At 43.4% G+C, this 11,291-nt stretch overlaps 1 long non-coding RNA gene across 3 annotated transcripts; it reads right to left on the bottom strand.

Moving 5' to 3' along the window:
* Nucleotides 1-6,946: 6,946 nt before the first annotated feature.
* LOC146895967 (uncharacterized) lies at nt 6,947-11,041 on the bottom strand. 3 transcript variants are annotated; one of them, XR_015738483.1, is made up of 3 exons: nt 10,256-11,036; nt 7,201-7,427; nt 6,947-7,081 (listed from the first exon to the last, which is right to left on the bottom strand). It is a non-coding gene; the product is annotated as an uncharacterized LOC146895967 (long non-coding RNA). The 3 variants fall into 3 exon arrangements; XR_014998286.2 differs by lacking the exons at nt 6,947-7,081; nt 7,201-7,427 and adding an exon at nt 7,505-8,062 and having other exon boundaries at nt 10,256-10,379; nt 11,005-11,041; XR_015738482.1 differs by lacking the exons at nt 6,947-7,081; nt 7,201-7,427 and adding an exon at nt 7,505-8,062.
* Between the last annotated feature and the right edge of the window lie 250 nt (nt 11,042-11,291).

Below are 11,291 nucleotides of genomic sequence, written 5' to 3'. Positions count from 1 at the left end.
TCTCTGTAGTTCTGGTTTTCCTGGAACTCCCTCTGTAGGTCAGGCTTGCCTTGAACTCAGAGATTTTCCTACCTCTGCCTCCTGAGTGCTGGGATTAAAGGCGTGCACCACCACCATTCCTATTGTCTGTCTGTCTTCTCTCTCTCTCTCTCTCTCTCTCTCTCTCTCTCTCTCTCTCTCTCCTCCACCTTTGTGTGTGTGCGCGCGCCATAGTGAATGTGTAGAATCAGAGGACAGCTTGTTGGAGTCGTTCTCTCCTTCTACTATGGTTTCTAATTTATGCCGTCAAATTTGCACAGCACGTTCTTACCCACAGACCCACCTAAAAGACCCCCCCCCTTTTGAGACAAGGTCTTTCTACATACATACATAGCCCTGGCTGTCCCAGAACTCGCTTGAGACCGGGTTGCCCTCGAACTCACAGTGATCCGCTTGCCTTTGCCTCCTGAATACTCAACTTCATTTTAGTTTTGAGGTTCCATCTTCATAAGTGGTCCAAGCAGACCTTGAGTTTGTTACATACAGAGGTGAGGTGGGCCTTGTATTCTAATCCTCCTACCTCAACAACCTGAGCGGCTGACAGGATAGATACTGCCTGAGCCGTAGAACCCAATTGCATACTTCGATGTCTCTCTCAATTACGGTTAGCCGCCATTGTCCTCAAGGTGGCGCTATGGGCACATTTATGATCATCCTGCTGTCTCCCAAGGTTTAGGACCCTCGGGACTCTAAACCTCTTTGAATGTATCTTGGAATGACAACGTCCAAAAAATTGGGTATAGCAAGTAGGGTGGCTGTCAGGAGTCGGATGAAATTACAATAAGAATCTGGCTGTGTCACACATTTTCTGGCCGCTGTTGCGGAGAGTCACCGGGAGGGAGAGAAGAAAGAACATGTCTCCAGCTCACAGTCAGTAAGAACTGCCTGAGGACTTTCTTCAGCAGGGTGTTTGAAATTGGAGGTCCACCCTGAGGTACCTGCAGCCCCAGATGTCTACTGGCGAGAGCCACAGACACCAAGCTACCCTAATGAACCATGAGATAAAGCCGGGCATTGTGTCTCATACCTGTCGTGCCAATACTTAGGAGACAGAGTCAGGGGAGTTACATGATTTTAAAGCCAACCTGGGCTACATAGCGAGTTCTAGCAAAGCCTTAGCGGTGGAGGGAGACTCTGAAAAATCCAAAACTAAATCAAACTCATAATGGAAATAAAGAAAAGGAAAAATAAATTGTTGATTTTTTTTTTTTTTTTTTGTGGGACTGGGGATGAAATCTAGGATCTAAAATATGCTAGACAAGTGCTCTACCACTGAGCCACACCCCAGCCCCTCTCTGGGGGATTCTAGGCAGGGGCTCTACTGCTAAGTTTGTTTATGTAAATATGAGGGTACAAAGGTGTCAGGAAGTGGACTAATTGTCACTCACTTGCAACCAAGCCTGACTACCTGAGTTTGAGCCCTAGAATCCTTGATGAAAGGAGAGAACCAACTTCTGGAAAAAAAAAAAGGTCCTCTGTCCTGCACACACACAGACTCACAGACACAGACGCATGGTTACGCCACCCTCCCACACACACACTTAAAAGAGGGGAGTCGCCTTTGTAGCTATATTTTACTGAGGACCACCAGGTGGCGCTCTGCATTTGGGAGCCATCACCAGGATTTAAATCTACGCCACATCTGAGTCCATGCTTTTGCTAATTTATGTAAGACTAGAACCTCTGTTTTCTTGTTAAGATCTAAATCTCGAAGAGCATTGTGCTTTCATTTCCTTATTTTCACGGAAAAGTAGAAACAACCATTTTTCGATTTCATACCCTCACGTATTTATCCTCTATAAAATAGAGGTGAGGGTTAGCCACCATGTCACCATAGCAACAGATAATAAGGGAGACAACCAATAAGCAATAAGGCTTCTTTGGAGGATTCTTTTTGTTCAGAGCTGGCAACTGTTTCTAAGAGAATCTCATATTCTTTTGTTCAAATTATCCTGTCAAGGACAGACTTACATAAAGTCTTCAGGCTGACTTCTGTGCAAAATGGTACCCTTCCCCAAACACCCGCAGGGGAAAACACACCTCCTTCACCTCACTTTCACTTTTATATTTTATTTATTTATTTGCTTTTTTGTTTATTTGCTTGTATCTTCTTGAGACAGGGTCTCAGGTAACCCTGGCTGGCCTCGAACTCTCTGCCTCCAAACTCCGGTTTCTCCTACTTGCACTTACAGAGTGCTGAAACAGCAGGCGCGAGCCAATATAACTGGCTTCACGCATTGTTGGGGATCAAATCCAGGGTTCCATCATGCTAGGCAGGTATCCTACCACCAAAGCTACACCCTAGTCCTTGACTTTGTTTGAACCACTAAATGGTGTTAGTCTAAGGGTTTGTCTCATTTCCTGGCATCCAAAAAGGTGTGTGTGTGTGTGTGTGTGTGTGTGTGTGTGTGGTGTGGTGTGTTTCCCTGAGACAGGGCTTCTCTGTGTAGCCCTGGCTGTCCTGGAACTTCCTCTGTAGACCATGATGGCCTCGAACTCAGATCCATCTGCCTCTGCCTCCTGAGTGCCCAGCTCAGAAAGTTCTTTATTGGTGTGTTAATAGTAGCCCCTCCAACACCGATGCTCCATAGTTGCCATGATTCTTCTAGAAATGTCCTGGGTGCTGTACTTCTCTCTACAGGTAGAATCCATGGCTACTAAATCTCAAATAAGCCATTCAAACCCTCCTGTGGTTGAGCAAAATATTACATATAATCCGTCCACCCTTCTTCTGTGATGCTTAACAAAATGGCTGCCGAAACAAGACCTAGTTGACATACCAGTGTGCAGGGAGGAAAACCTCCTGAGACTCCTGTACCTGGAAGAGCTACAGACAATCAATAACTGTTAAGGGAGGGAGAGTATCAGTCTTCCCCAGGGATGGACCCCTATTGATTCTCCAGTGCAAGTGGTCAGTCCTAAAAAGCACAGATATATGAGCACCAGCAAATGGAGTGAGCGTTAAAAACTGTATTCAAGGGGCTGGAGAGATGGCTCAGAGGTTAAGAGCATTGCCTGCTCTTCCAGAGGTCCTGAGTTCAATTCCCAGCAACCACATGGTGGCTCACAACCATCTGGAATGAGGTCTGGTGCCCTCTTCTGGCCTGCGGGCATACATGCAGACAGAATATTGTATACATAATAAATAAATATTTAAAAAAAAACAAAAAAACTGTATTCAAAGGAAACAAAATCAGAGCTAAAGCCAGTGACTTCTTTACCCAAAGTCATCCAGGGGTTGAGCCCATTGTCCTTGCAAGCAAGCCTCTGTCCTTCAAGTGATGTGATGGGGAACACGCCTGCAGCGTGATTTTGCTCCAGGGGCAGTGTGACCGTGTTCCCTATTGGCAAGAGACTTAGGGGTCCAACAGTCACAAAGCTTCGGGGTTTATCAAACGATGGTGCCAAGCCCCAGAACATTGGAGTGTCCTTTTCCTGTCCCTCCTGGATCCCGAACAGTCCAGGCTGGCCTTGAATTCAGGACTTGCCTGCCTCTGCTTCTTGAATGTTGAAATTAAAGGTGTAAGTTATTACATTCAGCTATAAACACCCTTTGGGTTCCAAGCATAAAAGCTTTAGCAAAATTATTTAAGTAAGATTAGTGAAAAAAGGCCGGGCGGTGGTGGCACATACCTTTAATTCTAGCACTCGGGAGGCAGAAGCAGATGGATCTCTGTTAGTCTGAGGCCAACCTGATCTACAGGGTGAGTTTCAGGACAACCAGGGCTACACAGAGGAACCCTGACTTGAAAACAAAATCAGTGCAAAAGGAGTCATCAGCTTGTGTTACCTTAAAGTCCAGGGCTGAACTGGCTTTGGGCAAAGGTTCTAGGTCCCAGGGCAGACTGGAGATGGATAGGGTCCTGAGCCCATCTGGCCCTGCACGGGTGACAGTGACTAGAGAGGGAACGAGGGATCTAACTGGGCAGGAGGATTGGTTGATAGGGAGGGCTGGGTGAGCCCATCAGCAGTCACGTGGAAGGAAAGGTCAGGATGACTTGTACACATTGATTCTCTCCTTCCAGAAGTTTTTGGGATCAGTTTAGACTGTCAGGCTTGGTGACGAGTGGCCTCACCTGAGCCATTCTCTTGCCAGCCTTAAGAGGTTTCAATCACTTTAAAATTATTTATTTATTATGATCATTATTATTATAATTGTTTTGGTTTTTTTTGGACACATGGTTTTTCCACATAGTCTTAGCTGCTCTGGAATTCACTATGTTGACCAAGCTGGTCTTGAACTCACAGAGATCACCTGTCTCTGCCTCCCAAGTACTGGGATTAAAGACATGCGCCACCACACCCGGTCTAAGAGGTTTGAATTTCAGAGGGCTCCTACCTCCTGCTACCCTCCTTTCCTTCCTTCCTTTCTCCACAGTTCCCACAACCTGCTCCTAAGCGAGTGCCATAATCCCTGTGTTGTGGGGTTCACAGACATGTAACACCAGGGCAGAGAGACCTTTATTTTACTTTTGGATTTATTTATTTTATATAAATGCACACTTTGCCTGCACCACATTTGTGCCTTGTGCCCACAGGGGTCAGAAGAGGGTGTCAGGTCCCCTGGACCTGAAACTACAGATGGTTGTGAGCTTCCATGTGGGGACTAGAAACTGGACTCAGGACTTCTGGAAGAGCAGCCGTATTTTATTTTTAAAAGATTTATTTATTTATTATGTGTACAGTGTTCTGCCTGCATATATGCTTGCATGCCAGAAGAGGGCACCTTTGGAAGAGCAGGCAATGCCCTTAACCTCTGAGCCATCTCTCTAGCCCCACTTTTTTTTTTCTTTATGCTAACGCTTTATTTTCATATGTTCTTGGAAAGTGGGCATCACTACCAGAGGACAGTGCTTGCCTGTGCATTGAGAAATGAGGAAGCTGCGGCAGGAGGCTAGCCTAGGCTATATATAGACCGCGAACCCAAAAATACCGTAAATAAGTAAATAAATGTATAAATTAAAAAAATATGTATGTATCTGATGTGTGGATATGTGTAAGCGCGGTCCCCATGGAAGACAGGTTCAGACCTAGCCCCAGCTACACGTTAATTCGCCTTTAACTGAATCTCTGGCGCCCCCTGGTGTTTACACTTTGCCTCGGCGTTTTCCTTGGGCAGACCTGGTTGTCTCCTAGGTAGGCAGCCCAGTCTTCCATCTTGGGTGTGTGGCCACTTGTCTCAGATCTTAGCAGCTGGTGGGCAGACGGGTGAAGAGGGACCCTGCCCAGTGTCTCCTTCCCTCCCCCTCTTCCCTCCCCTCTGCTCCGGGAAAGTGTCTCTTGCCTTCTCATCATCCCCAGTTTGAACCTTCTGCAGCCGCCTCAGGTTCAGCTCCAGGCTCAGTTTCTATTCCTTCACCGTGCATCCTTTACAAATAATTAGCTCTGCTCCTCCCCTCATCTAAGCCTCTCTGTGGCTCCCCAATGCCTGTGGAGGAAGCACCTTTTTTTTTTTTTTTTTTTTTTAAATCTTACCCAGCAAGCCCTGAATTCTCCTCCTGTGTCTTTCTAGACTAAAGGTCCTGCTCAGGGCTGGAGCTGTGGCTGTCAGCAGCGTACCTACCCAGCTTTCACAAAGCCCTGAGTTCTATCTCCTGGACCACATAAACCAGGCACCTGGAATCCCCTTACTTGTGAGTGAAGGAGGATCAAAAGTTCAGGGTCATCCTCAGCTAAGTGTACAGCTTAAGGCTAGCCTGGGAGACGTGAAACTCTGTCTCAAGGTTAAGAGCACTGACTGCTCTTTCAGAGGTTCTGAGTTCAATTCCCAGCAGCCACATAGTGGCTCACAACCATCTGTAATGAGGTCTAGTGCCCTCTTCTGGCCTGAAGGCATACACGCAGACAGAATATTGTATACATAATAAATAAATAAATATTAAAAAAAAAGAAGAAAAAAGTGAAGGATCGCTCAGGAAAGGGGAGGAACAGGAGAGAGAACCATTTTGTTTGTTTGTTTGCTTGCTTGCTTGCTTGCTTGTCTTTTAAAGGAATATTTTACTGGACGCTGTGGGGATCGTTCCTCCTCCCAGCACCGAGGAGGTAGAGGCAGAAAGATGATCAGAGATTCCGGACTAGTATGGGTCACATGAGACCTGTCTCAAAATACCAGCAAGCAAGCAAGCAAGCAAGCAAACAAACAAACAAACAGGTAAACAAACAAAAAAGAGAGAGTGTGTCATTTTAAACGCACGGAGACAGGCAAGATCAACAACTCCTTATTTAAATTAATTTATTTTAATGAACTATTATTAATTAATTGAAAAAAATCCCAGCTCTTCAATATACGTATTCTGGGGGGCATTACCTCTTCTAGGATTCAGACGCGAGGTGGTTAAATGGATTTTGCGCTAATCTGGTTGCCAGGGCAACAGTGCCAGTGGGGCTGAAGAGGCAGCAGAAACAGGAGACAGAGGACCAACCTGTGTGCTCTCAACTCCCACACAGCTCAGTCATAGCCTGCTGAGCAAACAGCCCCGCAATCATTTGCTTATCTGGGGGTGCCAGGGAACATTGTGATGTATTCTCTAATGCAGTGCCGCCTCTGACTCTCAGAAAATTCTAGATTTTTCTTTTTCATTTTCTTTTAGCTGTCTTAGAGATGACCTTATTTTTACTTTTCTTCTTTCCTCCTCTCCTCTCCCCTCCCCTCCCCTAGTCCTCTCTCCCTCCCTCCCTCCCTTCCCCCATCTCTCTTTCTTTTTCATTTTGGAGACAGGGTTTTATTGTGTAGCCCTGGCTGTCCTGAAACTCTGCTCTGTAGACCAGACTGGCTTTGAACTCAGAGTTCCACGCATCTCTGCCTCCCAAATGCTGGAATTAAGGGCATATGCCTCCACTGCCCAGTTTTTGCTTATTTGTTTACTTATCCATCCATTCATTCACTTATTTTTTTATTGAGTGTGTGTGTGTGTGTGTGTGTGTGTGTGTGTGTGTGTGTGTGACAGGAGACACTTGCAGGACTCGATTCTCTCCTTCCACCATGTGGGTCCCAAGAATGGTGTAGTGTGAAGACTGCTTGTTTGTCTCCTGCTGCCCAGGACTGAAATAATCACACAGAAACTGTATTAATTACAGCACTGCTTGGCCTATTAGCTTACGCATATTTCTAGCTCACTCTTATCTCTTAAAGTAACCCATTTCTATTATTTTATATTTTACCATGATGCTCGTGGCCTCCCAGCAAGGTTCCCACTGGCAGCTTGTGTCTTTCTCCTCTGGTGGCTCCATGCATCTCCTTGACTCCGCCTTCTTTCTCCCAGCATTCAGTTTAGTCTTCACTGCCTAGCTCTGTTCTGCCTTGCTATAGGCTCAAAGCAGTTTCTTTATTCATTAATGAATAAAATCAACACATATGCAGAAGGAACTGCCACACCATTTCTCTTTTTCTGTTTAAATAAAAAAGGAAGGTTTTAACTTTAACATAGTAAAATTACATATAACAAAACAGGTATCAAGCAAGAACTACAGTTACAATATTTATATCTACTTTATCTTTTATCATAACTAAGGAAAACTATAACTATCTACCTATTCTTCAACTCTATCAAAGACTCCAGAAGGATATAATTTTACCTAAGTATACAGGAAATGCATTGTAAGCAACTTCCAAAACTCTAGAATTGACAGAGACATCTTGCTGCCTACACAGTCATTCAAAGTTCTTCTGTAACATGGAGGCATCCATCTTCAGCCTACAGGCCCATAGTGTCTGGAAGACTTTTCCATGAAGCAGGAAATTTCAAAGACAATTCCACTTGTATTGGCAGTTTGTCAGTCACTTTCTTCTGTGTCCTGCAGAATGTCTGGCAGTCTCTTTCATGAAGCAGGACCATCTCACATTTAGGCAAGTTCAACAGTCATTTTTCTGTGGCTCCTGCAAGTCCAGTCAAACAATTCAGGCAAGGGCAGTTTCTTGCCCAAATGGTTAGCAAACTCCATAAGGAGTCTATTTGATACCCATCTTCCTCTTGAATTAATTGGTGCTGTGAGAAGTAGATGTGTCTCATTGTCATGAAAAGTCCTAAGTTATTAAAAACATTTTAAATGCCATATTCTGAAGGCTTCTGAAAGATTTGAAGAATATCTATCTAATGGAAATATATCTCTCTATATTTAGAAAACCTAACTAAAATGACTACAAGCTTGACTATTGTAGATGACTATCTATTAACCTGTATTTCTTAATTATACATTACATTTTAAAATGATCTACACAATCACAATACCTTAATCGAGAACAGAAATATACATATAACAAGATTGACCTAAAATTTGTATCAATAGAACAAGATTCATACCAATGCAAATCTCTACAGCATATCCCCCTTTAAATGTAAATAAACATTTATAAACAATATTTGGGAATTTAGGTGTAATTCTCTCCAAACCACATCCTGCTTTTTATTGAGCAAAGCAATTTTTTTGAGGGGCGTTCATGGCAACCTTTCAGGGGCTCTTGGTTAATCAAACCATATTAGTTTGGAAGGATTCCAAAGGTTATCATCTTCTGTGGAAACAAAAGAAGAACCTCTTTTCTAAAGCAACATATCATTAGATCCATATTTTGAAGTCAAGACACCTTTAAGATATATATATATATATATATATATATATATATATATATATATATATATATATATATTGAAAGACCCCCGCCTGGCTGTTTAGCTGCTGTAAAGCCATTATAAGCAAGGCTTGAACCAAACACTGGGGGCTCATAACAAGGTCTTGGGGCTCATAACAAAGGCACAGATGTTATCGTCAAGTCTGCATAACAGGATGCCTGTGGTTTGACACCAAGAGTTATGCCACTCGCATGAACAAGATTAAGGGAGGAATGGAGAGTCCCCAAACTGTCAGGCACCCAGCGGAACACTAACAGCTGTCTTAGACATGACCTCATGGCCTCATTAAAATTGACCAATGAGACCCCTGTAACTATGCATTTGCTTCTGTATGTTCGCTTCTGCCTGCCCCTTCCCTATATAATCTGCCCCAAAACCCAGTCCGGGGTGCTCAGTTCTCCAGGTGACTGCAGCACCTATAGGCCCTATGTGAGCAATAAAAAATTGCCTCTTGCTTTTGCATCCAGTGGCTCGGACTCGGTTCTTGGGCGAGGGTCTCCATATGGTTAAGACCCTCAGGGTGGTCTTTCAATATATATATATATGTTTTATATATATATATATAACATATATATATATATATACATATTGGTTTAGCTTAGCAACCTGCACAATGAAACATCTCTCTGTACTTAGGTCCTTTATAGTCAAAAAATTCAAAGAAAACATAATAATATACATAATTCAGATTTTTTGTGTATATTCCATCTTTAAGGGGCTTATTTGTTTTTACTCTATTACTTTTTAATATTTATTTTATTATATTTACTCTGTACTCTGTCTCTTTAAAGACCTAGTTTTATTTTTTAAACCATTTACTTCCTTTTATAGCTATACTATTTTTCTTCTTTCTCCCAAGCCTACATACATTTTTTAAACACACTGTGTCTTATTTAGAGTACTTTTTTTTTAATGTCTGAATCTGCCCTACCGTGTATCTGAAATCCTTTTCTGTCCAGGAGTGTGTCTTAAGATGCTAAGCAGCGTTACTAGGACTAAGGCTGCTTTGCCTTTTGTCTCTGTCCAGGCCAACATGGCGGAGGTCCATTCTCTCCATCCCAGATTCACTCTGTCCACAAACCCCATTTAAATGCTTTGTAGCTGGACTGCCCTAAAGAGTCAGAGTTTATGTTAGCAGCATGGCTCAGGAAGCCACCAGTTCAAAACCACGAGGGTTTTTCAGTTTTTTTTTTTGTTGTTGTTGTTGTTTGCTACCACTGAATCAGGAAAACCTCTCTTAAAGGAGCTACAGCATGCCACCAGCAAGTAGAGCCCATCTCACCAAAAAAAAAAAAAAAATAATAATAATAATAAAAAATAAAAAAAGCCGCTAAACTTTGGTTTTTAGTGTCTAGAATTCCTTTCCAAGCTTTCCCAGGTTTTATGTGGATGTAGTCAGCCATGTTGGGTGCCAATCTGTAGTGCAGAGGCTGCCTGTTTGTTCCCGGCTGCCCAGAACCGAAATAATTACAGAGAAATTATACTAATTACAACACTGCTTGGCCTATTATCTTCTGCATATTTCTAGCTCACTCTTATCTCTAAAAGCAACCCATTTCTATTACTTTATATTTTACCATGATGCTTACCAGCAAGGTTCCAGCTGGTGCCTTGTGTCTTTCCCCTTTGGTGGCTCCATGGCATCTCCTCGACTCTGCCTTCTTTCTCTCAGTATTCAGTTTAGTTTTCTCTGCCTAGCTCTGTTCTGCCCTGCTATAGGCTCAAAACAGTTTCTTTATTCATTAACCAATAAAATCAACACATACGCAGAAGGACTTCACACACCAGGATGGAACTCAAATGATCAGGCTTAGGAGCAAGAACCTTTACCCACTAAGACAGAGATCATCCAGCCCCCATCTCTGCCTTTATATTTTATTGTTTTGAAGACGAGTTCTCATGTAGCCCAGGCTGTCCTCAGACTCCAAGATCAGCTGAGGGGAACCTTAAACCTTGTGATGCTGGGGTGGTACCCAGGGCCTTGGACACGCTAGGCAAACACTGTGCCTGTGGAGCTGTATCACGAGCTATTTTGTTTCTTCAAGATTTATTTTATTCTATGTGTATGAATGTTTTGCTTGTATGTATGTATATATAGCACATGTGTACTTGGTGCCTTCAGAGGTCAGAAGGCAGCATCAGATTCCCTGAAACTAGAGATAACAGATGGTTGTGAGACACAGCAAAACAAGTCAGGCAGTGGTGGCACACGCCTTTAATCCCAGCACTCTGGAGCGAGATTATAAACTGATTGGCCCATTAGGTCAGGCTTCTTATTAGTTCTTATAACTTATGTTACCCCATTATCCTTATCTACGTTAGCCACACGGCTCAGTACCTTTCTCAGCTGGGCAGCTTACATCTTTCCTCTCCGGTGGTCTGGGCAAAACTGACAGAGGGAACTTGCTAGAATACTCCCAGTCTCTTTGCTCCACCTCTACTTCCTGTCTGGCTTTCCTGCCTATACTGCCTGCCTGGCCAATCAGCGTTTTATTAAAATACATGATTGACAGAATACAGATAATTCTCCCGCACCACTGGTCTACAGAGAGAATTCCAGGACAGGCTCCAAAGCTCCAGAGAAACCCTGTCTTAACACCCCTCCCCCCACAAACAAGAACAAAA

The sequence above is a fragment of the Myodes glareolus genome, chromosome 1 (assembly GCF_982192425.1).
Source record: "Myodes glareolus chromosome 1, mMyoGla1.1, whole genome shotgun sequence".
NCBI lineage: Eukaryota > Metazoa > Chordata > Mammalia > Rodentia > Cricetidae > Myodes > Myodes glareolus.
Note: the sequence above shows the minus strand (reverse complement) of the source record. Positions and strands in the feature narration are given on the sequence as shown.